The following is a 26,186-nucleotide window of genomic DNA, read 5'->3' as shown; positions in this document are numbered from 1 at the left end:
TAAGCAAGCGTTAAAGAAAGAAAATGGAGGAATAAATGTGTGCGATCTAGTCTCCTGTTAACATTCCAAGTTTCCAACTAGTCTCGAACGGTGGGACGACGTGAAAACGCCCTCCATGAGCAAACGTGACATGCTTGTGAAACGAACGCCTGCAGCAGCCACCGACCGGAAGTGTCGTCGATAGACAACATCTCAATAGCGGCCCGAGAGCAGGGAGAGACACCTGTTATGCGCTCTCGCGCAGATTACAGCCAAAGGTACACAGAGTAGCGCGCACGGCAAGACAGGCGCGAGCTAGGCTCGGCGTGCTTAAAATTCAAATCGCGCCGCACTGGTCCGCGGCGCACGCACGCACACCGCCACCTTCGCCGCGCAGAACGCTGCCAAGTGCTGGCGTATAGGTTGTTTGGTCAGGTGCTCGAACGCTGCGACAAAGAATGGCTACGGTGATCGATAGTGATGGATCGCAGCCAACTCGGTGCTAACGCGATACATCATGAAATCTCTCTCTCTCTCTCTCTCTCTCTCTCTCTCCGGGACGAAAACGGAAAAATAAATTGGGCCAGGTCTGGGCGGTGGAGATGTGCCCGAGACGCGAGGAGGAACGGCAAGTGAGCTGGGAATCCACGAATTCTCCATCACTGCCACGTCGCAGTGCTCTTGAAGTCTGGGCGCACCCGGCCTTTTTGAAATGCTAAAAAGTGTTTACACTGCGCCAGGCATCGCTAAGGCAACCTAAATCGGCCCATCGCTCACCTCAGTGGATGGGATCCCGTGCCAAGTACGAACGCGAGCGCCCAGGTTTTGGGAAGACGATTCTCCTTCGCGTGATCGCCGCTGTGTACGCGAAATGTCACCGCAAAAAAAAAAATGTGATAGACAAAGCACGCACAATTGTTTTTTTGAAAAAATAAAAGGGATTACATCCTACCAATTCGAAAGCGTCATTCGCAAGCAAGCAGGCGTATTTGACCCAGAAATGATGAGGACCGTCCTTGTCGTAGCATCTGTCGTTACCGACACTGTATACGTTATGAGGCTTACGTGATGGTCCCAAAATCGTGAGACGCAACAAAATTGCGATTTGTTTGCTGGTCAGTCGATCTTTTTTTTTTTTTTACTTCTGCTGCAATACGCTAAGAAGCAATAGATGGCACTTCAGGCAGAACAAAAAGAAATACACGGGCAATGTTTTCGAAAGTCCTCTTCTTTTTCTTTTAGCTGTAATACACGATTAAAAACCATTGCCGGTGAGCTCCGCATTATCGAAAAGACAAGCCTTGCAAACAGACACTGGACGTTGCAGTGGCTAATCAATGAGAATATGAGTACTTACAGTACACTGTGAGAAAAGCCCAGGCGAACAAAGTACGTGGTGTCGTCTCGTGGCCGACAACTAACACGACTAAACTAAACAGCCGCCTGCCTACCTCACCCTAAAAAAAGTAGGGCAGTTCCAGTTTTCTCTATAAAAAGCAGTTGGCCTCACAAATAAATAATGAAAACAGGAGAAGAACAGGAGAATAAGGCACAAATAAGGCACAGCAAATGCGCTCAGCATGAAAATGTACAAGGAAAGCGAAGGGAATGCCCGTGCCTGCAACAGTTACAAGGAGAAAAAAGAAAAGCGACAGGCAACTACAAGGTTCAAAGAGCAATAAAAATAAAACCGGCGCGTGCCCAGCACGAGCGCTTGTAAATTTATAAACCCCTGCATAGCCTCGACCCTCTTTCCTATTCTGAGACCCCTTTTTACATTCGAGCCCTCTCGGCTATTTTGTGTTTCTTTAGCGGTGCACAAACATTCTGAACGAGAATGGCTACAACTAACAGCGCTTGCGCCGCCGGCGGGTACAAAGAGAGAGGGATGCAAAAAGCATGTAACAGGACTGATGTGGGTGAAATCTAAAGCAAGCCCGCTCTCTCTCTCTCTATCTCTCTCTCTCTATCTGTTTCTTCTCTCCCTCGCTAGGAAACGAACTCAGAGTAACAAAAAGACGAGGGAAAGAAAAAGCACTGACAAGATGTGGGGAGGGGGGGAATAAAAGAGGGGGACGGCGATTCACCGAAGCAGGCAACCGATCCCGCTTTGACTGGCGACGACAGAATGTGTACACCAGATGCAGAGGCAACGGCGCACGCAGCAACAGCGCCAGCAGCCGCACAAACGCACGCACGCATATATGCAGCGGAGGGGCTTGCGAACCCTCGACTCCGGGCTGACACGCATTTCTGAGACTCTCTCCCAACGATCTCCCGTATAACCTCACTCCCGAGCCTGACCCTGTTTGCATCTCTTGCGTTTCATTCTGTTCGGGCGGCTGTTTGGCTGCGCCGTCGCGCTTCCCTGCGTGCGCCTCCGCTTGCTGCCGTGGCGAGCTTCCTCCGGAGCGGCGTGACGCGCGCGCCGTGCCGACATAAGCGATCCGCTTATTTGGAAGAAGCAACGTTCCCCTCCTTTTGTCGCCTTCAAACCGCACTGCGCAAGGGCTTACCCGCCTGCCTGGCACTCGTTCGCTTGAATGTTCGGTGGAAACGGGCGCTCGCGCGACCTGCCCGTTCAGCTATTCTGATGTCCTTCAACAGTGTGCCGATAATGCGCTGATCGTTGCGTCTCGTTCGTTTCAGCAGTGCACCTAGATGAGTCGTCGTTCGATGAATGCCACCAAACGTGAGACCGTACAAGTAAACTTCGCTTACGACAACGGCATGCGAAGTTGAGTTTTGCAGGCGTGTAATATCGGAGTCGACTAACTTTTACGAGTCACGGAATATGAGAAAGAGCTGAATGTTTCCGCATCCTGGCAGCCGTTACAAACTGTTCACAGATTCTGCTTTTTCGGGGTACCTTCAGGCTGAAAGTTCTTGACGCCGACCTCTGTTTCCCAATAATGTGCCGCTGGAATGGAAGGCACAGTCAGGAAGCTCGCACTAACGCGCGTGTCCCTGCCTCGCGCATTCCTCCTCATCATCAAAGCGTCGCCTTCTCAGGCTCGAGCAATGTCTCGAGCGGCCAGAGCACGTCTTACAACCTTCGTGCGTTGCCACAGCGTGGAGAAATGGAGTACTGAGATCAGGTTAGCGGTTCTCAGTGCGCGCACGAAAGTGTTCGCGTGTGTGAAATTCAGCGCACTAACTTCATTAACCAACCTTTCGAAAAATAAAGGCCATTTAAGGTTATATATATATATATATAGGTATTTATTTATTATTTATTTATTTCATTATTTATTTATATACCACGGGGCTGCCACGCTGATAAAGGTCGGTTGTTAATATAAACATTTGATTGTTTTCGCAAGCGTAGTGCTGGCGCTGTGTTAATGTGCTCGCGAAACGTTAAATACGATTCCTATTGTGCTTACTAAGTACGCGTACGTACTTACTAATGGTACTACTAAGTGTTATTACGCCTGGACAGTATACGGGTAACGACTTTAGGAGTATACGATTAGGAAATGTCGACAACAACGATTAAAGATAGAAGCATTGCAGCACGATCTAAGCCTTTAGCTTCGCGAAGATCTTAGGTCCTTGGACAACATACTCATTGCAAAGACGAGCGTTACTGGCCCTTCAAAGATTTCTACAAGCGAGCAATATTCTCCGTAACCCTTGAGTAGAATGTTTAAATGTCGTAACCGCATTATAAGTTTGTCTTTTTTTACCCCACTTTGGCCACTTGAATGCCTGGTTTTATGTGCCTTCATATGAATCTAATCCGTGGTTTCTTAAGGGCCCTGATTTTAGTCTAGTCATGGGACCGGGCTTTGTGCTTACTTCAGTGCACATAGGTGACTCGACTTTGTGTTGGTGTGTTTCTGAGTTGACTTTAAATTTTAGTGTGGCATTAGTATAATTATGTGACTGGAATTTGTGTTATTATCAGTTCATTATTTTTTATTATCACGTATTCTTTCTTTTTATCCCTATGTGAAAAGGAGTAGCGGGCGCCAATTAAAGGCGCCAACGTCTCCTAAATACCATATAATAAAGAAAAGCATCGCAGCGCTTCTTTGAAAGTTTGCCAACTAAGTTGCGTATGAACCTGGCGACAATAAATTTTTAAGAGCAGCCGAGCTAACGCTGAGAAGCGCAAAACACGCAATGAGGTGAACGCCGTGCGCGGGACAATGATGAAGGCGGGAGAGGGGGCTGTGTTACAAGCTCGGCTTACCCATCTGGCCTGCTGCACCTCGAAACCGAGTAGATTGGGTCAAGGCTAGCAGAGCACGAGCGGAGTCACTCTAGCATAGTTAGGGCACCCGAGTTCAACAAGCAGCGCCAGGTGTTGGGAATGTATACGACCAGCCCTTTCGCCCCCAACAAGGACACGCACTTGGAGAGAAACAGTTGAACAGAATATATTTTTTTTCATTATTATTATTTTACGGCCTTCAGAAACTTCACCGTACACTTCTTTCTTTCTTTCTTCCCATTTTTACAAAGATTTGTTGCGTTCTCTCTCTCTCTCTCTCTTTCTCCGAGTACAATATCCCGCACGATGAGCAACAAGGCTTAATTCTAAACTTTTAAACTCTTGGGGCGAATGTTATGAGATGCAAAAAAGCGAGTGACTCATCTGTACGCCTACAAGCATTTAGAATTTCAAATGAAGCGAATCAAGATGCTCGCGTGCCTGACGGCGGCAGTGCTAGAAACATTGCTGCAAGATAAGGGCGATCCGCTTATCCTACTTGTTAAGCCTCCTTCCCTCGCGGCGCTTCTGAAAAACGCGTGTACCATTATTTAGCCTTTACATTCAAATGATGTATGCTGCCTTAGTTCCCCAGAAGGTTGTGTTATTTGCCATGGGAAAGCTGGAGACTTCGGTTTCGGCCCGCGTAATTAATTCAGTGTGCTGTGTTGCTCTAAATATACAAGTGGTCGTAATGATGTTGCTTGCCCCATTTTTCAACACAACGTTTTTCTCTGTCCTCTTGAAGATTATTAGGAGCTCCTACGTCTGCATTTTGCTTATATGAAAAATCATTTTAATAATACCTGCGACTTTACGAAAGTCTGTATTTCCTTCCATGCATAACGAAGTCAACATCTCCATGTGGTCTTGGCTACCCGTAAGATGAAAAGAAAATGGTTCAGGTTTAAATTATTTGTTCAAATATCTAGATGGTGCATTTTACATTAACTTCGCCAGGCACCTACTAAAACGCGACATCTCGAAGTCAATACTTCTGTGAATCAGGTAGGTGCTATACATACTTGGCATGCATGACACGGCGCTTGATAAGACGGCGACGTCGTGCTGGTGGCCACTGGTCGATGCAAACTCGACCACTGGCCTCATGTGATCGTAACATGAGACGACGCCAAAGCAAGGCAGAACGTGCACTGTGCTTTCTGCAGGAACTTATTGTGTACAAGATAGTTATACCGTCTCTGCGTCACAGGAGATGACAATGCTGTACGCTTAGATAAAGTGAAAGCGTAAGAATACTGTCTCTCTGATATAGCACTGCCACTGTACCAAAATGCGATGCATCGTATTCATCTTTAAGGCTATTCAGGTAGAGTGAGCACCGGGTCATGAGACATGTGGTAAACCAGTTCCCGATAGGCTATTTCGTATTCATTGGACCAAAAGAACGAAAATATTTTTTGTAGCTCGGTCCGTTGCTTTGTCACCTTGCGAAATTCTTTACGAAAGCCAAGGAATTACCTGTTCACTTCGGAGGGAACTCTGAAGCAAACGGTGTAAGAAGGACATGTGGCTTCGTAGGTGTGGAGATTCGCTGTACGCTTTTGTTTGGTACTCTTCGTAGCACTATCAAACAATAGGCCAGGGAAAGCGACTTCGGCCTGACAGATTGATTGTAAGAAACCTTATTGGGCCAAAGAACTACTAGGGACCGCGGTCCTCGTGCTTTGCCCTTTGGCACCATCAGACAATCGGACGAGGAAAACGAGTTTGGGCTGACATAAATAATTCTTTGTTTGTCTTGCGTTTTCTTTATGTGTTTTTTTTTTCTGGCCACCTGCGCAGATCAATGCTTGTAAAGCTCTCGCCAAGTGTTCGGAGTACTCCTGCTCAGACGTCAAATACACTACGATGTCATCGATGCCAACATTGCAACATATCTCAAGATTTGACACATAGTTCGTCACGTTCTGAAACCTTGCTAGTGAATTCTTCCAGCCAATAAGTACCATCTTATCAAGGCGGAGAAGAAGTCGAAAACTTCCTGATCTCCGGGGCTGGTAGCAGGATATCCTGCTATATACTTTTAGGCAGTCCTGGCATACGGAGAGGCATGCGAGAGGCGTTCGATAGAAGAAAAGGGAGTCAGAGGAGTCTATAGCACTGTCTACCAGCTTTAGGGCTTATTCTCTCAGATGCCAGCCAAAAGGCTCCCTCTCTACTCAGCCCTCGGTTGGGCCCCTTTCTTTTAATCCAAAGCTCATGCCAAGGCTGCTCTATGCTTACAGGGTAGTACAAGTGCTTATTCCGGACCACATAGTCTTGTGGCTAACTGACGCCGTATCAGTACTTGTGTCCAAAGGTAACCTCCAAAGGTGCTGGAGGAGTGTTTGCTTTTTGAGTCCTAATACCTGTGGTTGATTCCAGCTGTCCGTTTGCTCGAGTTACCCTATGATGTAGAGAGAGAGAAATGTTTATTTGTATTAGGATGGGGCGTCTTCGTCGTAGAGTGGAGCCCTTAGATTAAGAACACATTGGCTATACCCACTCCGTGGGCCCGCTGGATCAGCCGTCGCTGCGCCAGCGGATCTGAGCTGGTCAGAACAGTCTCCTAGGAGGAAGTATAGGGTGAATAAATTGAGGGGTAGCCCGGAGGGTGCAGTGATGTGTAGAACATTATTCACACTCTGACACCATCTGCTTTGGTCACCTATGAAGTCTAATTTTGTTCAGCCTCACTCGAAATGCACCACTAATAGCGAAATATCGTGTTCGTCAGCGTACTGGAGAAAGGATCAATGCGCACTCGAGATAGCCGACTGTCCACCGTGGAAGCAGCTTGCAACACTCACAGCATGTCGTCGTCTACTCAAGTTTCAGTGGTGCCATAGCACATAATCCTAGAATTGAGGCTTGTTCCCCTGCGCAACACAGGATACTGTAGTTGACTGCGCCAAATCTGCAATAAAACTAGGATATGTCACAATGGCGAAGTCTCCATGTTTGGTTGTTCTGCTCCCATGTACCCTTCTTTCCCAGCCACTCTTCTGCTTCGTCTGCATCTACTTTACGCAACGGTGCATGAAAAATATTAGAACAGGCAAGCAGCTCCGCTTGCTACTGCTGTGAATCAGCAACAAATGATTTCTCCTGGAAGCTTAAGTGAACCGGGCTGCAGAAGTAAACTGCCTCTAACTTCGCCTGAAAAACGCAGGGGAGTTGGTGAGGGCAAAAGAGAGAGAGAGCCACGATTGCAATTTGCAGTGGAACGGAGCCTCCATGCAGCGGCGCGCTCTATTCTGGCAATCGGCAGTGAAATCAGGGAACCCTTCTGCTGCTCTCCCGGCTTGCCGGGTGGGGAGCCAGCGGGGATGGTAGCAGGATGCGTTCAATCGGCGCAGATGGTGCACCGGCACCCAGGTCGTTTCGTTTTCCATCTATTAGAACGCAGCTATTAAAACGTAGCTTGAGAGATTGTGTCTCTAGCGTTTTATTCTTTTTCATTGATTTCCTATTTCGCCATAGTGATGTGACGAAAAAACCTGGCCCTACAGATATTCATGATTATGCACATGACGATATCTCACGGGCATAGGATTTAACTGACCGTGAACTTATTCTTGAGCGTTTTTATGGTCAAAAAGGAATTAGGGGTAGGAATGAATTCGGTGTCACACTGAATGTCATAACTGAAACAATATGTAAATTGAACAAGCAGTTTGAGTTGTTTGGAAACATCCCCTCAGCGCCTAGCTTCAACCCATGTTCATCTAGTTGCGCACCAGGTTGCACGAACAAAACCCTTCACTCCAACTCCGACCTCCACCCGGGCTTGGCCGACGTGAGGCATCGCTTCTATACCGCCTGTGGTTGAGAGCCGCTTTCACGAAGGCGTACACTACTTTAATTGGAATGACCGACAGTGCTGCATGCGACGTATTCGGCGTCGAAGAGAACATCGAACATTAATTGACCATATTTTGTGCACCTGCCCGCAGTACAGTCCACAGAGGGAATGCCTTCGCCACGAACTTGACCAGCTGGGCAACCAACCGCTATCAGAAAAAATAATTTTGCACCATCGAAAGGACCTAACGTCACAGAAGAAGGTCGTGCAAGCACTATTGCGCTTTTTGCGATCTACCGGCCTTTGTGAACGTCTTTAACTGGAACGCCTTTTGTGTGTGTGTGTCTCCGTGTGTGCGTGTTTTTTTTTTTACGCTTTCCTCTCTGTCCTCTTTCTAACCCCTATCTCTAATCCGCAATGTAGGGTAGCAAACCGGAGACTGATATTCGGTTAACCTCCCTGCCTCTCGCCTTCATCTCTCTCTCTCTCTCTCTCTCTCTCTCTCTCTCTATATATATATATATATATATATATATATATATATATATATATATATATATATATATATATATATATATATTCTGCCACTCTCATCGATTTCAGTCAAAAAGCCAGACATTATCTATCGCATTGCGACTACTGGACGATCGGCCGCTGTTGGTGCATGTGCTACTTGAAGACCATCCCCAGCGTTCGTCGGCACGTAAAACTGTGAAGGCACTTTTGTCTTTCTTGAGGGCGACTGGTCTATGTGAACGCCTTTGACTCGCTCAGGCCCTTCGCGCACGTGCGCGAGTTCACCGCGGCTTTCCTACCCCTTCCGTCCCTCTCTCAATCTCATCTTTATATTCCCTCTTTCCCGTCCCCCAGAGTATGGTCGCCAACCAGACGCATTTCTGGTTAACATCCCTGCCTTCTCTCTCTATTTCCTCCTCCTCCTCCTCTTATCTGATTGCCCTACAATTAGAAGGGAGCACTATGGAGAAAAGCGTGGACGCTATATAAAATATGATTGGTTATATCGAAACGCCCAGCAGGAGGAATAATACCAATAATTATTATTTTGGGCATTTTTGAACCCTGTGCGAAACATTGCACAGGGTTCAAAAATTATCTGGCCTATAGCGCCCGCTATAGGCGAGAGAGCACTAGCTGTATCTTTTCTTTTTATATATATATAAATTGAATTTGGCGATTACGGGGAGGGATAGGTGCCCTTGGTTATAGAATAAAGTGTGACAACAAAGCTAGGCCCGTCATACCAAAACTGATGGACTATCGCGAAAAACTGCTTATACAAAAAAAAAAAAAACTTGTGCACGTAATTGAGGATTCTTCAGAAAAAGTTCAACTTAGAAATTATGGGAAAGCCCATAAAACCGGCAACGGAACAAAAGTGTAAAGCTGTCCTTCCATAATGTGTTTGTGAACGGGATATGGCCCCTCTCCCGATAAAGTTATTCCAAAACGCTTGCAAAAGTAACGGCAAGAAGGTTGTTCTTCACGGAAGGTGTTGGATGTAAACTGCAGGTGCATGTGAAAAGAAATGGGTTCACCAAGAAAGCTTGATAAGCATCGCGATGAACTAGACGCACGTGCTAAAGAACCCTAAGTGGTCAAAATTTATCCGGAGTGGCCCACTACGACATGCCTCATAATCAGATGGTGGTTTTGGCACGTAAAACCCCAAAATTTAATTTAAGAAATATTAACTCGGCGTAGTTGCATTTGCCAAAACGTGGCTTAACGTTGATACTTCTGTGAATGGGAATTCATGACACCAGGGTTTACTATTCTAGACATCGCAGCTGAAGCGCGGCATGCCCTTTCGCAGTGCTCTTTAAAAGTGGCCTCTGCGTTGCGCCGATTACAGACGTATACAGGGTCGAGACGTTGTTCTGCAAGTAGTTCCGTGGTGCTTGGTGTCCGTGTAGAAGTGAACGAGTTTCACAAACAGTCGCCCACATGCCCTGGCTCCCGACTTGAAGATCTACCTACCGCCAGGGCTAACAAGTTGCGAAGAAACTTCGTTGCACCGACTGTGGCTTGGTGTCGCGTTTACCAAGTGATACTGGTTCATAATGGGGCGGGCCGACAGCGTTACCTGTGACACTTGTGGTTGTGAAGAAAATATTTCACATCTTGTAATGTATCTGCCCACGTCACAGCACGTAGATGCAGGTGCTATGTACCACGTTAGACACACTGGACAGCCGTCCACTGTCCAAGCAAAAGATACTAGGACAGTGGTCATAAGGGCCGTGTGCGCTAAAGACAGGCAGGCTGTGGTACCCTTCCTGGGGTCTGCGGGCTTGCGAGACAGATTGTGATAGTGCCGCGCGTCATTTTAATTTTGTGCGCAAATTCCCTTTTCTGTACTCGCCTTTCTCTCTTCCGATCTCTTTAAATAACATTTCCCTTTTCCCCCGTGCAAGGTAGCAAAGCAGACTTTTGCTGGCTAACCTCCTTGCCTCTCTTTTGTTTCTTTTCTCTCTCTATCTTCCTCTCTGTCTTTGTTTCTGAAAACAATCGAAGCACGGAATAGGGTGCCGCATGATATAATTAAAACAGATTTCTTACAGCGATTTGAAAAATGTATATGCGCGCACTGTGCTGCAATGAAACATAACTCTAGCATTGTTTTAGACAGTCCGCTGTTTTATGGGATGTTTTATTTTATTCATTTTGTTCTGTCAGATGCCCGTAGCGTTGGTTATAAATTTCTTTGTGAGGATGGGGGAGGGAGGAAGGAGCATGCCATTTCTTGATTTTGATGCTAAATGCGACATGATTCTTGTGGCAGAATTACTGCGTACTTTCATGTTTATTAGGCCATTGTTAAATTTGCGTGCTATATTGTCCTGTTATATTAGTAACCCAATATTTTAAAAAACCTGTAGTTTTACGTGCCAGAACTACGATCTGATTATGAGGCACGCCATAGTGGGGGACTCCAGATTAATTTTGACCACCTGGGATTCTCTAACGTGCCCCTAATTCACGGGACACGGATGTCTTTGCACTTCGCCCCCATCAAGATGCGGTCGCCACAGCCGGGATTTGATGCCACGACCCGGTGCTCAGCAGTAGCGCAATATGAAAACTAAAGTTATGTGTGCGCTTCCGGCTTGTATCAGCCTTCCAGCTAACAGTATGAATAAATAAATAAATAAATAAATAAATAAATAAATAAATAAATAAATAAATAAATAAATGTCGCAGCTTCGTCCAAAGGCACTCAACGAAGTCATCCGACTGGTTCATTGAAGGAAGAGCATACTACCACTACAAATGCTTCCATATTGCTACTACAACTCATATTAGTCAATATTAGCGAGAAAAACATTGTCCCACATTACGCACCCATGCCTATAGGCACTTTTCGCCGACTAGTTTTCTCACTGGAAACGAAATGGCGCTTCCTGCGCGCCCGGCCATTTCTTGTCTCAAGACCCGCCGCGTTGTTTTAGCGGCGGTGCGCTTCCCAGTCGCGGCTACCATGTTACGATAAGGGTGGACTGCAAAAATGCTCCTTTTCTTAGGTTTAGGTGCACTTTAAAGAAGCCCAAGTGGTCAAAATTAATCGGGACACCCCAACTACGGTGTCTCTCGTAGCCTGTGCGTTCTTTTGGAACATTAAATCCCATAGTCTGATTCTTGTGATTTCCTGTCTCAAACCAAAGGGCACAGTACGTTCGTTTGTGTGCTGAAGCCGTGCCACTCGCGCGTGACTATTGTTTAAGATCACTTTCTCCCTTCGGCGAGTTCTGTCTAATTGAGGGCTGCTTTTCCGATAGAATGCGCTTAGAAACATGTTATAAGAAGTGTCGAATATTGACGCTAGTGCAGTGCTAAAAACACTTCTATGTAGCAGCCCAACTTGTTCAAATCCTTAGTTTAGGGTAAACGCAAATAAAGGTGCTAACTGTCATACGTTAAATGTGCTTCATGTACATGCTTCAGTAAGGCTGTTTCCTTGTTAGTGGACTACCAGAAGTAGCATAATGTAGTAGCATCAATAAAATGTGTACCACTCGGGAATGGCGCTACTTACTAGCTCTTCTTCACTGTACCTTCTGTTCTGTTGTGTTTTCTTCCTTTAGCGGAAATTTGTTGTGATCAATTGTGTATCAAAGGCAAACTTCGCGGAAAATAATGGTGCCCATATATAGTTTCACGAAATTAGTGGGCATTCGCTAGCGCTTGTTAATATATATATATATATATATATATATATATATAGTGTCGGTCCATGTTCGCCCCGCATCATTCACTCAGACTCATGCTCACGCGCACTGCAGTTACTCGCGTATTCTAAATGAGCGCAAGCACTAGTGAATATGCCGACAAATTGTTAAGCAAAAATAGGTAGGTCGGCTGGTTTTGGGAGCCCACGGTAGAACCACAAATGAGGCAGTGGTGAGGGACATTGTTTGGGCCTCTTTTGCAGTCAAAGAGGCGCCGACAAAAATAAGTTTTCAAGAAAGACTCACGAACATGGATCAAAATAAATGAGCGGCTAAACTGCACAACTATCTGTACCTGAAACGCGGGGACACAGAATGGAGAAAGAGGTCAAGAATGCTGGCTACCAAGTACAGGGTAATTGAAAGTGTAAATAGACAACCAGGAGTCATGAAAATGAAAGTGACAGAAACACAGACAGTGAACTGGAATCAAAGAATGCAGACAAAGAAGGTCATGGAGATTTACAAGAACGGGAAAAAGGAAATTAGAAGGGAAAATGTGTTGGATAACACAAGGGGCAGTGTCTTGTTATTTGAGGCTCGAGCTGGTTCGCGAAGGACAAAAACATACCGGAGCAAATATTCGCAACAAGTTGAGGCATGTGCATACTGCAGTAAAAATCTGGAGACCACTCAGCACATCCAACTGGAATGCGAGGGTATTCACCAAGTGAGACCCGCAGTTAACGTACCCTTCCAGGAGGGCTTGGATTAAAAGTGGATGGAAGCATCAACCGGTCAGCAGTCTAGACAAGCGAGAGACGCAGCTGTAGCGACCGTCCGTCGCCATGCTTTCCCCACTCCACAGAAAGCCAGTTTACCTCGCCGTGCCACGCCGTGGAGGTGATTGACCCCTGCTCTTTCTTGGACTCTATAGGCGGCTCCCCGACTGGGGCGCCAACACAGCCACTCGGCAAACCTGCCCTTACTTTTGAATAAATCCAGTCGACTCCCCGTTCTCAAGTTGTCAAAACGTGTATTCCTTGCGTCCGCTAAACCGCGAGCTCCCAGCAACTGGTGACGCGTACTGGTGACGCGTCTTGTAGAGGCGTCGCCTCAGGCCACCTTGAATGCCGGTCCACACACGCCAGGAGGTACCTGAAACCTTGGCAGGGCGGAAGAGGCCCCACCAAGTCTAAATGCAAGTGATCGATACGGCTCTCTGGTGGTAGAAACGGCTGCACCACTGAACGCGTGTGGCGGGTCACTTTCACGGCTTGACAGGCTTGGCAGCTTCTTGCCCAGCTTCGAACATCTTTGTTGATCCCTGGCCAGACGAAGCAGTCAGTGATAAGCCTCTGTCTGGCTCTGATGCCGGGATCTGTGCAGTCTGTGCAGTGAATCGAATGTTGGCCGCCGAAACTCATGGGGCACGAACGGGCAAGGAGCTGCCTGCGATGTGTCGCACGTGACCAATGTTGTGTAGCGATGCGGCGCCTCCGCAAGCTCGATCGACGATCCTTTTTCCCGCAATTGGCGCAGCTCGGGGGTCATCTTATTGGGCGTAGGCTAGACCTTGGAAATCCAGAGGGCCAGCAGGCACAGCGCCGATCTGCGTCAGTGCGTCGGCTGCCTGGCTTTCGGTCACAGAGATATGGCGGATGTCTGTAGAAAATTCGGAGATAAAGGAAAGTTGCCGAAGCTCGCGTTCTGAGTACGAGGTACTGTGTTCTTGAAAACGAAGGTTAACAGCTTGTGGTCGTTCAGAATGTAAAATCTACAGCGTTCAACAAGAAAACCTAAGTGCTTGGCAGCGCAATAAATGGCCAGCATCTCCTCCCCTAGAATACCCGCGGCGGTGTGAATGGCGGAAGGGAATAAGAGTAATAGTCAAGATAGGCTCTTTTCACGTGGTCACACGACATTGTCTTTGCCGCGAACGTCAACCTTCAAAGTTTTCTCTGAACACTTACCTGGAACACCACAGTAGGCATGCCTGCTGCAGGCTCAGCTCGGCGGCTTTGTGCCTATAGGCCCACTGAACCAACTCGTCCCCTCGGGGCACAGCCTTGACCACCTGAGACAGGACTGGGTCCTGGCTGGTCGCCTGCGACACCGCAGATCTGGAGAGTACCTCCGGGTATGCATGCTCCAGCATGAACACTTCAGCAGGCTCTGAAACAGCAGCAGGCACCTCTGGCAGGGACAGGCGGCTCAGGGCACCAGCAGGTCCCAGGTCCTTTCCCGGACGTTAAACCAGCTGGTAGCTGTAGGCTGCAAGCCTCAAGCCCCAGCGTACCACTCGAGGTGACGCCTCCACGGGAACCGCCTTGTCAAGCCCCAGTAGCCCCAATAGTGACTTGTGGTCCGTGACCGCCTCGAACTTCCGGCCCCACAGATACTGATGAAAGCGCTCGACCCCGAACATGAGAGTCAGGCCTTCCTTCTCCAGCTGGCTGTAACGTTGCTCTGTAGCATGAAGCCAACGAGAAGCAAAGGAAACAGGGCGTTCCTGGCCATCCTTGTTCTAGTGCGCCAGGACGGCTCCCACGCCGTACGGCAGCGCCTCTACGGTCAGGACAACAGGCTTGGCCGGATCGAAGTTTACCAGCCTTGGTGATTAGCTTCTTGCTGCGCTGACGGCCATGTCCTGCTCCTTCTTCTAGACCCACTGCTGACCGTCTAGAAGCAGAAGATAGAACGGCTGTAGATGTGCCGACAGGTTCGGCAGGAAACTTCTGTAAAAGTTGACGAGGCCGGAGTAGCTCTGAAGCTCCTTCTTGATCTGGGGCTTAGGCATCTTGAGCATAGTATCAGCTTTGCGGGGGGCCGGGGCTAGGCTGGCCTCGGAAATTACATGTCCCAAGTACTCAACACTGGGGCCAGGAAAACGCACTTTTCCAGCTTGAGCTTCAGACTGGCGTCCTGCAGTCGTGCCAGGACGTTGTACAGGTTCTGCAGGTGGTCCCTGTCGTCGATGCCGGTAACCAGGATGTCGTCCAAGTACACTGCCACGTGCCTCATGCCCCTGAAATTGTGGTCCATCTCCCTCTGAAAAATGGCTGGGACTGAGGCCGCACCAAACGGTAAGCGCATGTCTTTCTGCGATGCGGCTTTATCAGGCCACCACTAACTCCTTCTTCCATTGATTCCTTCTTCCGCCATTCAGACTGCCTCCAGCATAAGGGGGAGCCCTTGTAGCGACCGTCCGTATCTAAGTTGTCCCCACTCTGCGGAAAGGCAATTAACCTCGCCGTGCCTCACCGTGCCTCGCCGTGGGGGTCATTGCCCCCTGCTCTTTCTTGAAGTTAGGCGGCTCGCCGACTGGGGCGTCACCCCAACCACTCGGCAAACCTGCTTTTACCTTTGAATAACGCCAGTCGACTCCACGTTCTCAAGTTGTAAAAACGTGTATTCCTTGCCTCCACTAAGCCGAGCTGCCAACAGGATATTGACGGGAAGAAAGCAGGGAAGAGATTAAAACGACCGGGTCCTTTGCAAGCATAGGTAGCGGTGCAAGGTAGATGGAGAAGATTTGAGGAAGAGAAAGAACCTTAAGGAGACGTATACAGAAATGCTAGAATGAAAAGCATGCATAGCATGCCCAATTAACTCAAGCATGGCTAGGTGACTATTTGTCGCCGCCGCGTTTCAAAGCGATCAAGGCAGAAAGCTGGGCTAGTTGGCGTGTCATTATGTCATCATGTCAGTTGGTGTGTCATCAAAGCGTATGCCAATAAATCATCATGATCATCACACGCACTAGCAAGGGTGCGTTACTTTTGCTCGCGACTGTGCATTCTCTACAAGCTAGTAGAAAACTTCAAAACATCTGTCTCCTAAGCCCGGAGCGCCGCAAAAACAAATCTACCGCAACTGGGCACACTTGCGAACGATTAGGTAGAAATTAACTAATCAGATAGCATCGCACTACATAACGTTATCTGATCCGAAAGTATGACTACCTGTGGCTTCAACGTAGTTGGCTAATAAATGCAAAAAGAAACACCAAAAATAATCAAGGGCACTTCGGTATCCCTACGTAGATGAATGCGAAAGCATTGAGACGTGTTCCAAATCATGACACGTTTCACGAAACGTAATGGTATTGTTTTCACGTTGCCTTGTATCATTTCTCGCATCACGTGCCTCGGCCTTGTTCGCGTACTTTCATGGACGTACAAAGGAGCGGGGCGTAGCTACTGACTGAGAAGTGGAAGGTTCGTCCGTAGAAGTGCACGACAGAACTCACCGAAATCACCGCACCAACTGGCAGTTGGCTAGTGTCGTCAGCGCCTTCGCAGAGGGAGGGGCAGTATGGGAACACTAGCATGATTAGCGGCATAGGAGTCACCTGTGGAAGAAGACAACGACCAACGCGTGAGCAGTGACACGAGCGCGTCTCTGTGGCCACGTGACTTATTCTACCATCTCCGGCCACGCCGCCGGATTTTCCACTTCATGAGCCACATAGTGATTTCGCATTATACGTGATTTTATTTATTTATTTATTTATTTATTTATTTATTTATTTATTTATTTATTTAAATATGTATAGGTGGAAAGTGTGCATTAGCTCGGTCTTTGAATAAATTTTAGCCGTGTTTTCTAGTGCGCACATCGTATGGTGGTGCTCGCCCCATTTGGACAAGGTGCAGTAAGCACGGAAGAGCGGATATGCGGTCTTTACATGTCCTGTGAAGCTTTGCCCATATATTCCTTCCGTTCACGCGGTCATCGTTCACGATCAACTGCTGAAACCGTGGCTTGCTGCGCCGCACGGCTTTCAAGCGCTGCCATTGTAAACAGAGGCAACGGAGGCAGGCTGAGGCAAGCAATGGAAGCGTGACCACGTGATCAAATATGGCGGCGCCCACAGGAGCACGGTGAAAAGTGCCAATAAATTATTTAGTGAGTGATATAACGAAAGCCCGACAATAATATCGAGTGGGCAAATTGAAAGACGTGAGTTGCGCTAGTTTGCTTACGAGGGCTGATAGTCTGGGATAGAGAACACACACATTTTGCCAATCCAAGCACAGTGTTGGCTATTCTCCGCTGTCTGTTCTTGTGACACTTACTTTTCCCTTCAATTGTTCTCGCTTTGCGTGAACAAATTGAAAAGAGGATGGTGTTTAGGAGCGTCGTGTACACGCAATGCAAACAAACACATGAACAATAACTGAGTTCTTTTCGCTTTTCTAAGGACAATAATAGGAGAGGCCAAAAAACAACGTGTCTCCAAAACCAGGTACTTTGTTTGTAGAGAGGTCTACTTATTATTGAGGCGTGCGCACCGACATTTTGTGTGCTAGTCTATAGAATGTAGTCTTTAAATTCATAACAATGAATGTTGGGTGTCATGTCATGTTCTATATATTGCAGCCTAGGTGATGTAACCGTCTTACCGGTTCTAACATGCATCATGGCCACTGTCTTCCATTGGAATCAAGTGACGTAAATAACTCGACAGGTTGTATACATGAAGTTATATACTCCGCACTAAAGGCACTACAGTAGAAGGTGGGGGCAGGGGGGGCAGATCCATTAGAAAATGCATCTTTCAGTTACAGGTTCACAGCGAACATCCCTTTTGCTGCAGAAGGCAGAGCGTGCGTGCGTGCGTGCGTGCGTGCGTGCGTGCGTGCGTGCGTGCGTGTGCGTGTGCGTGTGCGTGTGCGTGTGCGTGTGTGTGTGTGAGACGACTCCTCGGACGATGACTTCAAACTTGTGATGAGCAGAAAAGCATAAAAAAGACTACTACAGACGTCATCGTCGGCAAGTCTTTCTGTCATGAAGATTGCACTGCAGCGCTGGCTGCACACTGCGCTAGTCATGCCCGTAGACCCGATGACCAATTTGTGGCTCCTAAACAGGCAGTCCTCTCTTACAGAAAATCGCACCAAGCGAAATTAAAGCCGTGAGAATAAACTCACGGGAAAATGTCTTAGCAGTGGACGTTTTACACCGTACCGCCCTACACGGTCTACGTAATATAACTGAGATCGACAATCTAAAGGTGCGATCAATAATCCTTGCAGGGGGCGATAGTATTGCAGGTGTCATTTATGACGTCGACGTTGCCACCCCGAATGACGACTTGCCAATACTAATCAAACCAACGAGGGACGGTACCTTCATTACGAAGATTTCGAGACTTAGAAACACACGCTGTGTGAAGGCTTGGTTTGAAGGAAACAGCCTTCCTTCCCACGTGAAAGTAAGGCATGTCCGCCATCCAGCGCGACCATTCGTGATGCTATAAGGTGCCCTAACAGCAGTGGTGCTCACAAGGCTTCAATAAAGGATTAGCCGCGGGTGGGCAAGGAATTCGCGATCCTCAAACAAATGGTGCGGTACAATTGGACATATCGAGAGGTTGCTGGAACTATTCGGCGACGCCGGCATCGACAGCGAAGACGTTCACGAAAAACCGCAGCTCTATATAGTGACATGTCATCTTCCGTCAGAGAGGCTGCCGCATCAACGCACAGCACTATCAAGACAGATACAATAAAAACAAAGTGGAAAGACTCGCCCGTCCTGAAGAATGGCCTGAGCTACCAAGGGCCCAACGCGCTGATGAGTTACCTCAAAACGCACCGACCTCGACGGCTGCGGAAACTGTTGAAGCGACGTTGGTCAACGATCGGCAGGTCATCAACATTGTGCGGTCTCTCATGAATGTCATTCGCGTTATACTGAACAACATGAAAACTTCGTCCGCGCAAAGCGCGCTACAAGGGCTGGACACTTTTAGTCCAGTGCTTTTAGCCCTTGGTTGAAATCATGGCTCACCAGAAGCCGTCGTTTCGTACGATGTTCAGAGCGCGTCGATATTTCAGTGGAACACCAGCGACTTAAGTCACACATGTCGGACTTTCGACACTTTGTGTTCATTAATTAGTTCCCCATTATCATCATCTGCGAGCCGTTATCATTTCACATCAGAATGTCCGGTTATGAGTTCTTCATGTCGGCCACACATGGAGAATGCAACAAGATTATTGCTTTCATACGATGTGATCTTACGTATGTTAACATCCAGTGCCACCTGACCATGAAAACCAGTAAGTGTGTCTAACAGTGAAGACAGGCAAGCTCACTTTCACAGTAGTTGGAGTCCACATATCGCCCTCAAGTCGGCTGGACTGCGAGCGGTTACGGCGAATCACGACATTGACTCCGCATCCTTTTATGATGACTGGAGGTTTTAATGCTCACCACTATCTCTGGGGAAGCTCTAAGATGAACTCGAGCGGCAGAAGATTAATGTCATTTACCTCCGAACAAGAGCTGTGTTTGTTAAATGATGGAAGCTCTATCTTTCTGCTTGGAACTGTCTACAGTAGCGGCCTGGACCTCACTTTTGTTTCACGCTCCTTCACTAAAAAATGACCAATTCTTCCCCTACCAGAAAATGGGAAAAAGCTTGCCCTGCGTGCACCTGACCTTCGTCAAGGTTAAATAACCCACAGGTAACGACGCCGGATTGCTTCGGCCTCCAGCTGCCTCAGCTCGGGATCTTCTTCTCGTTGCTGTCTGATTGCCTGGGCTCGGGCGGCTCTAAAGGCCCGTTTATAGTCCGACGTTATCGGCGCGCGGCTGGGCGTCGCTCAACGCCGGGTACCTCGGAGCGCGTTGGCCGCGTCCAGTTACGTTGGCTGCGCCAGTGCATCGAACCATCGGTCGAACTATAGACGCTGTTCTCGCCAACGTGACGTAACGTGTGCGCCCGCTCCCGCTACGTCGGACTATATTCAGCTCTTAACGGCTGGATCGGTGCGCCGACGGCGAGCCCTTTCACGGGCGAGCTCTCGCCGCCGCTCGTCGAAGGCTGCCCATCCCTCGGGGAAACACACAACGCGTGGGCGCCCATCCCTTTTCCTAGACTGAACTGAACGGAAACGAAACGGCTCTGATTGGTTGCGCGCATGGCCTGAGCGCGCACCTATGCAGCTGGCATCCTTGCTAATAACTAACGCTCCGGCGCCAGCGCAGCTGTCAACCCGTCAAACTACCCTTTCCCTCAGCTGCTCTGATCTGGGAGCATTTTTTTTTTTTGCGTGAACGCGACAACATTACTTGTGAGCAAATACAAGCTTCGCATGAAAAGGTTAAGTGGTTTTTTAGACATTGAAACGCGGCGAAGTTACCACCTCCCCATTTATCTTAGGATTCAAGGGCTGACGGACTCCAAGTTGCGCGGCGTCACCCGGCGTACGCCAATGTTCAATTCAGCTGTGGAAGACGGCTGTCGTGATGGCTTATCCTCTAGCCTAGAGTACACTATAAAGGCTGTCCTAGAGGCTGCCACGCATTCGCTTTCGAGAACATCTGCTCGCACCCAATACGACATTGAATTGGGGAAGCTTCATGTAATACGTCGCCGTGAAGAGCGAAGATATAGGCGCACTAAGTCGGTACATGACTTGAGGTTGGCCAGAAGAACTCCAGAAAAAATCCAGCGTCGCATGGACAAACTCGCATCGCAAAGATGGCTGTCGTTCTGCGAGTCTTTGGACCCAGGAAAACCTTTGTCTCACATATGGAGAACTGTTCATGGTCTCTGTGGAATCCCTCAGCAGCGCCGCCTTTCAAGTATCTGGCCCTTCACCAACAATGCAGAGAGATTGACATCGCTGGCGATTTCTGCAGGAGGATTTCTGGCAAAACTAGTTCTGCTGGAACATCGACGCTCGATCACTCACCGATTTCATGCTACCCCCCGCATGTACAGTCCTTTCACTACGGACGAACTTGAAGCCGCACTTGCATTGTGCGAGCATTCATCATCGCCGGAACGTGACAGTATTGTGTCCTAAGTAATCTTGGCGAAGATGCTCGGAAAGTGTTCTTATATGTTTTGAACAGCTCCTGGCACACAGGCACTGTTCCACAGGAATAGAAGACCAGTCGACTAATTCCACTGCTCAAGCCTGGCAAGTCGCCTGTAGACATTGCATCATACCGACCGATTGCGCTTGCCAGCTGCGTTGAAAAACTAATGGAAAGAATGGTTCTAGCACGATTACAATGGTATCTCGAACATTACGAGGTGTACCCAGACGCAATTGCAGGTTTCAGGCGTGGCCGTTCTTCCATAGACAACTTTGTCCCCTTGGTGATGTACGTCGAGCACCAGAAGTCATGCCAACGATTATGTGCTGCCCTGTTTCTGGATGTTAAAGATGCATATGATAACGTAACGCACGAAGCGATCTTCAGCACGTTAGAGGCGGTAGGACTTGGCGGCAAGATCTACTTCTGAATTTGTAGCTACCTACAAAGGAGATTCTCTTTCATACTTACCGAGGATGGCACAACCTCCCAGCATTACAGTAACCATGGGGTCCCTCAGAGCGGAGTGCTGAGCCCGACGCTCTTCAATCTAACACTCATTGGACTCGCCGACATCTTTCCATGCACAGTTCGGCTCTCCATCTATGCCGACGACATTTGTATCCGGACGTCGGGTGTCACACGACTTCAGCTTCGCGCGCCGCTTCAGAAGGCAGGCCCTTTAACATCATCCTACCTTCGGGAACAAGGCTTTTAAATATCTTGTGAGAAGCTTGCAGTAGTGGCATTTACCAGGAAACTGATGTCTTCATAAGTGATATCCCTCGACGGACCGGTGATCTCGTACAGCAGAAGTCACAGATTTTTGGGTGTGGTTATTCTCCGGGACCCCTCATGTGAATTATGTGAAAAAACGACTGACAGAAATTTGCCATCTGTTTAGGTTCCTAGCAGGAAAGACCTGGGAAGTGTCAACACACTCTATGCTGCAATTGGACAGGCTCCTCTGTGTTGGACACAAGCAACCTAGTTTACTCCTCTTGTACGAGAAATACAGTCACTATGACTGCACTCACGTCTACCCTTGTGGTTGCACTAGATAAATTATTTCCGGTGGCGCTGTAGTTAAACCAATAAGGTGAATAACCCGACGGTTCAAGACTTCCCATATCACTATCTCTCGCGGCTATACGCGGTGCGCTTCATGTGATCAACACAGAGTCTTGAAAAATGGGCAGCCTTCTGCGATTCAAAGCCGGCCTTACGATGTATACAGTCATTTCTCCGACATGGAACTCACGATCAACTGACGTGCGAAGTTGTGGAAATCATCCATCACTTGAGGGAAAAAGGTCATGATACGGCTTTTCGATGGATACCAAGCCATTTAGGTATCATAGCAAATAATGATGCACATAAGGCAGCTCGCACGTCAAGCAAAAATAAGACCGCTGCATCCCCATTGCTCACTCAAGGACAGACGCTGCGAGACAGCTTTGCGTTCTAGCACGCCAACTATCGTTAGCTGAGTGGAACACCGCACATACAAGGTGCACCAGACTGCACAGACTCAACCCTTCGTTGCAACTCAGACCTCCCGCCGGACTGCACCGACGCGAAGCATCTCTTCTGTGTCGGTTGTGGTTGGCAGTTGCCTTCAGGAAAGCTTATTCAGCAGTAATTGGAATGGCTGACATTCCTGCATGTGATCTCTGCGTCTGCGAGGAGAACATTGACCCCCTATTGTGCCACTGCCCTCATTTTGAAGCACAAAGACAATCCATGTCCAACTCATTCAGGAAACTAGATGATCGTCTTCTGAGTGAACAGACAATACTAGAACACCGTCCCCACCGATCATTGGCTGAGAAGGCACTAAAAGAACTTCTGTGCTTTCTGAGAACGTCTGGCTTGTGCGAGCACCTTTAATTCTGTAGTGCTGTTCCGTCTATCTACCCCCATCTCTCTCTTTCTCTCCCTTCTTTCCATTCTCCCTCTCCCTTCCCACAGTGCAGGGTAGCCAACCAAGCTCTTAACTGGTTAACATCACTGCCTTTCTTTTATCTCTCTCTCCCAACCTCCTCAATTTCTTTTTTTTTATTTTCGTGCCTTTGCTTTTTCTCTCCGCCGTTCTTTCCGTGTGTCATTTCCCGTACCCTTCCGCCCAGTGCAGGGTAGCTAACCAGAATCTCTTCCGGTTAACCTCCTTGACTTTCAAGCCGCGTTTATCTCTCTCTCTTACTAAGCACTGCCCGTAACTGAAGATTGGCTCAGTGATCGTCTCCTTACAGCGTAGACGGGAGTCGTGAGTGGGTAACACCATCCAGCGATGTACACGGACCCCGTTTATGGACTACAAAGCACCAGTAAAGTCGACGTTAGGTCATCCATAGGCAAGATATGCAACCATAGAAGCGACATTGGCTTATTAGGCTAGCTTCTTAGAATTCTGCGGTTTGTCCATTCGTTCTGTAAAACTAGGAACCTGTAGAGCTACTGTGTAAATAGATGTCTTGGTTTCGTCGTAGTGTTCGCTCCCGCTTAATTTTCGTGAAATTTTTAAGTCGCGCAATTTGAGAAAATTCGTGGATTTGGAAATAAGTGGTGTTTTACTAGATAAAACCTCTTCATGCAGTACAGAATTCATTTGCACAGAAGACACGAAACGCGCTGAGTTGCGTTTTGAGTACGTTTAACTGTAGCTCAGCGTACAATTTGACTATGTTCAAGCTGTCTGCTGTAATTCACATCACGGGAATATGACATTACCAGTGTACCATATGTCTTACAGTGTCGACTAGGCGGAATAAGGTAAAGTCTATTTCTGCACTGAACTACGCCGTCCAGTGACAAAATTCGAAAGGCCTGATAAGCCTCAATGTCATGCAGTCTTCGTCAGGGCATTATTGACGCAGCGCTGCAAGCACCCGTTTTCCATAATGAAGGGAGCTTAGATAACGTTAATGTACCATTATGAGCATTGCTCGAACGTTAGCGATAACAAAGCATCATTAACGTAGCGGCCAGAAATTCAGGAATAATTATGCAGTGGTTGCAGATTCCCGTCGTTTAATCTGTTCCAGCCAAATACACCTCAATGATGTTATACTAATGATCAAAATCGCCCAAGAAAAGAATCGTGCACAATAGAAGGAATAGCTACTGGCGTCGCCCAAGCTACATGCATGTCCAGAAATATAGTTCTGTTAAGAATCGTTCTGGATTATCTAAATCGTGTGTTGCCGCAAACTTCACGTTCATGTCGCGGAAGACAGACAATTATTTAGTATGGCGCGTACACCTTGTGCTTGCATGATAACGCTAAGTTTGCGGAGGTTGCGAACGATTAAGTACTTACTTCTTTGTCCCTTGATTCTCTAACCTTTTTGTGTGATTTTGACTTGCCCTTTATTTAGGCCGCTCGATATTCCTAGCTGAAAGGCCGAGAAATACTCGCATCACATAGCGATGAAGCTCGGCTGAAAAAACAAAACTACTGCTTTTAATCAAATGCAATGTTTGCCAGTTTTCTTATGGATAATGGGGAATTTTCTATGTGGGTACTTGGCGGGCGGTACTTGATGTTGCTCTAAAGAGTAGCCTTTTTCGATGCAGGTGAAACTTATGGGGCCGCTGTAACTCAATAAGTAAGGGCTGGTTGTTAACTTTTAACGCATAGTATCGCAGTTGTATTTAGACTCACCACAAACTTGTTAATTGATCGGCAGATGAGTCGGAAACATCGAACTGGATCAGGGGAGGAATTCGCTCAGCGAACAAACTTTGGCGTAAAAAAAATCTTACCAAAAAAACCGTATTCACAAAGGAAGTATAACATGGATAGAATTGAACATGCTCTCAGGAACGGAGGAAGCCTAAAAGCAGCGAAGAAGAAACTAGGTATTAGCAAGAATCAGATGTATGCGTTAAGAGACAAAGCCGGCAATATCATTACTAATATGGATGAGATAGTTCAAGTGGCTGAGGAGTTCTATAGAGATTTATACAGTACCAGTGGCACCCACGACGATCATGGAAGAGAGAATAGTCTAGAGGAATTCGAAATCCCACAGGTAACGCCGGAAGAAGTAAAGAAAGCCTTGGGAGATATGCAAAGGGGGAAGGCAGCTGGGGAGGATCAAGTAACAGCAGATTTGTTGAAGGATGGTGGGCAGATTGTTCTAGAGAAACTGGCCACCCTGTATACGCAATGCCTCAGGACTTCGAGCGTACCGGAATCTTGGAAAAACGCTAACATAATCCTAGTCCATAAGAAAGGGGACGCCAGACTTGAAAAATTATAGACCGATCAGTTTACTGTCCGTTGCCTACAAAGTATTTACTAAGGTAATTGCAAATAGAATCAGGAACACCTTAGACTTCCGTCAACCAAAGGACCAGGCAGGATTCCGTAAAAGCTACTCAACAATAGACCATATTCACACTATCAATCAGGTGATAGAAAAATGTGCGGAATATAACCAAACTTTATATATAGTTTTCATTGATTACGAGAAAGCGTTTGATTCAGTCGAAACCTCAGCAGTCATGGAGGCATTGCGGAATCAGGGTGTAGACGAGCCGTTTGTAAAAATACTGAAAGATATCTATAGCGGCTCCACAGCCACCGTAGTCCTCCATAAAGAAAGCAACAAAATCCCAATAAAGAAAGGCGTCAGGCAGGGAGATACGATCTCTCCGATGCTATTCACAGCCTGTTTACAGGAGGTATTCAGAGATCTGGATTGGGAAGAATTGGGGATAAGAGTTAATGGAGAATACCTTAGTAACTTGCGATTCGCTGATGATATTGCCTTGCTTAGTAACTCAGGGGACCAACTGCAATGCATGCTCACTGACCTGGAGAGGCAAAGCCGAAGGGTGGGTGTAAAAATTAATCTGCAGAAAACTAAAGTAATGTTTAACCGTCTTGAAAGGGAACAGCAGTTTACAATAGGTAGTGAGGCACTGGAAGTGGTAAGGGAATACATCTACTTAGGACAGGTAGTGACTGCGGATCCGGATCATGAGACTGAAATAATCAGAAGAATAAGAACGGGCTGGGGTGCGTTTGGCAGGCATTCTCAGATCATGAACAGCAGGTTGCCATTATCCCTCAAGAGAAAAGTTTATAACAGTTGTGTCTTACCAGTACTCACGTACGGGGCAGAAACCTGGAGGCTTACGAAAA

The 26,186-nt window shown here is 47.5% G+C and overlaps 1 protein-coding gene and 1 long non-coding RNA gene across 3 annotated transcripts in view; one reads left to right on the top strand and one right to left on the bottom strand.

The window, feature by feature from the left end:
- LOC126545552 (uncharacterized) overlaps positions 1 to 1,353 on the bottom strand; it is a 213,538-nt gene extending 212,185 nt beyond the window's left edge. Inside the window, exon 1 of the long non-coding RNA XR_011892834.1 lies at positions 1,337 to 1,353. This is a non-coding gene — a long non-coding RNA (uncharacterized lncRNA). The remainder of the gene's footprint in view (positions 1 to 1,336) is intronic.
- Positions 1 to 26,186, top strand: part of LOC129380552 (uncharacterized) — a 105,119-nt gene that overhangs the window by 35,969 nt on the left and 42,964 nt on the right. The gene's annotated exons all lie outside the window — the stretch shown is intronic.

Source organism: Dermacentor andersoni, chromosome 1, assembly GCF_023375885.2.
Source record: "Dermacentor andersoni chromosome 1, qqDerAnde1_hic_scaffold, whole genome shotgun sequence".
Lineage (NCBI taxonomy): Eukaryota > Metazoa > Arthropoda > Arachnida > Ixodida > Ixodidae > Dermacentor > Dermacentor andersoni.
The sequence above is the reverse complement of the archived record's forward strand: the minus strand, read 5'-3'. Positions and strand labels throughout refer to the sequence as shown.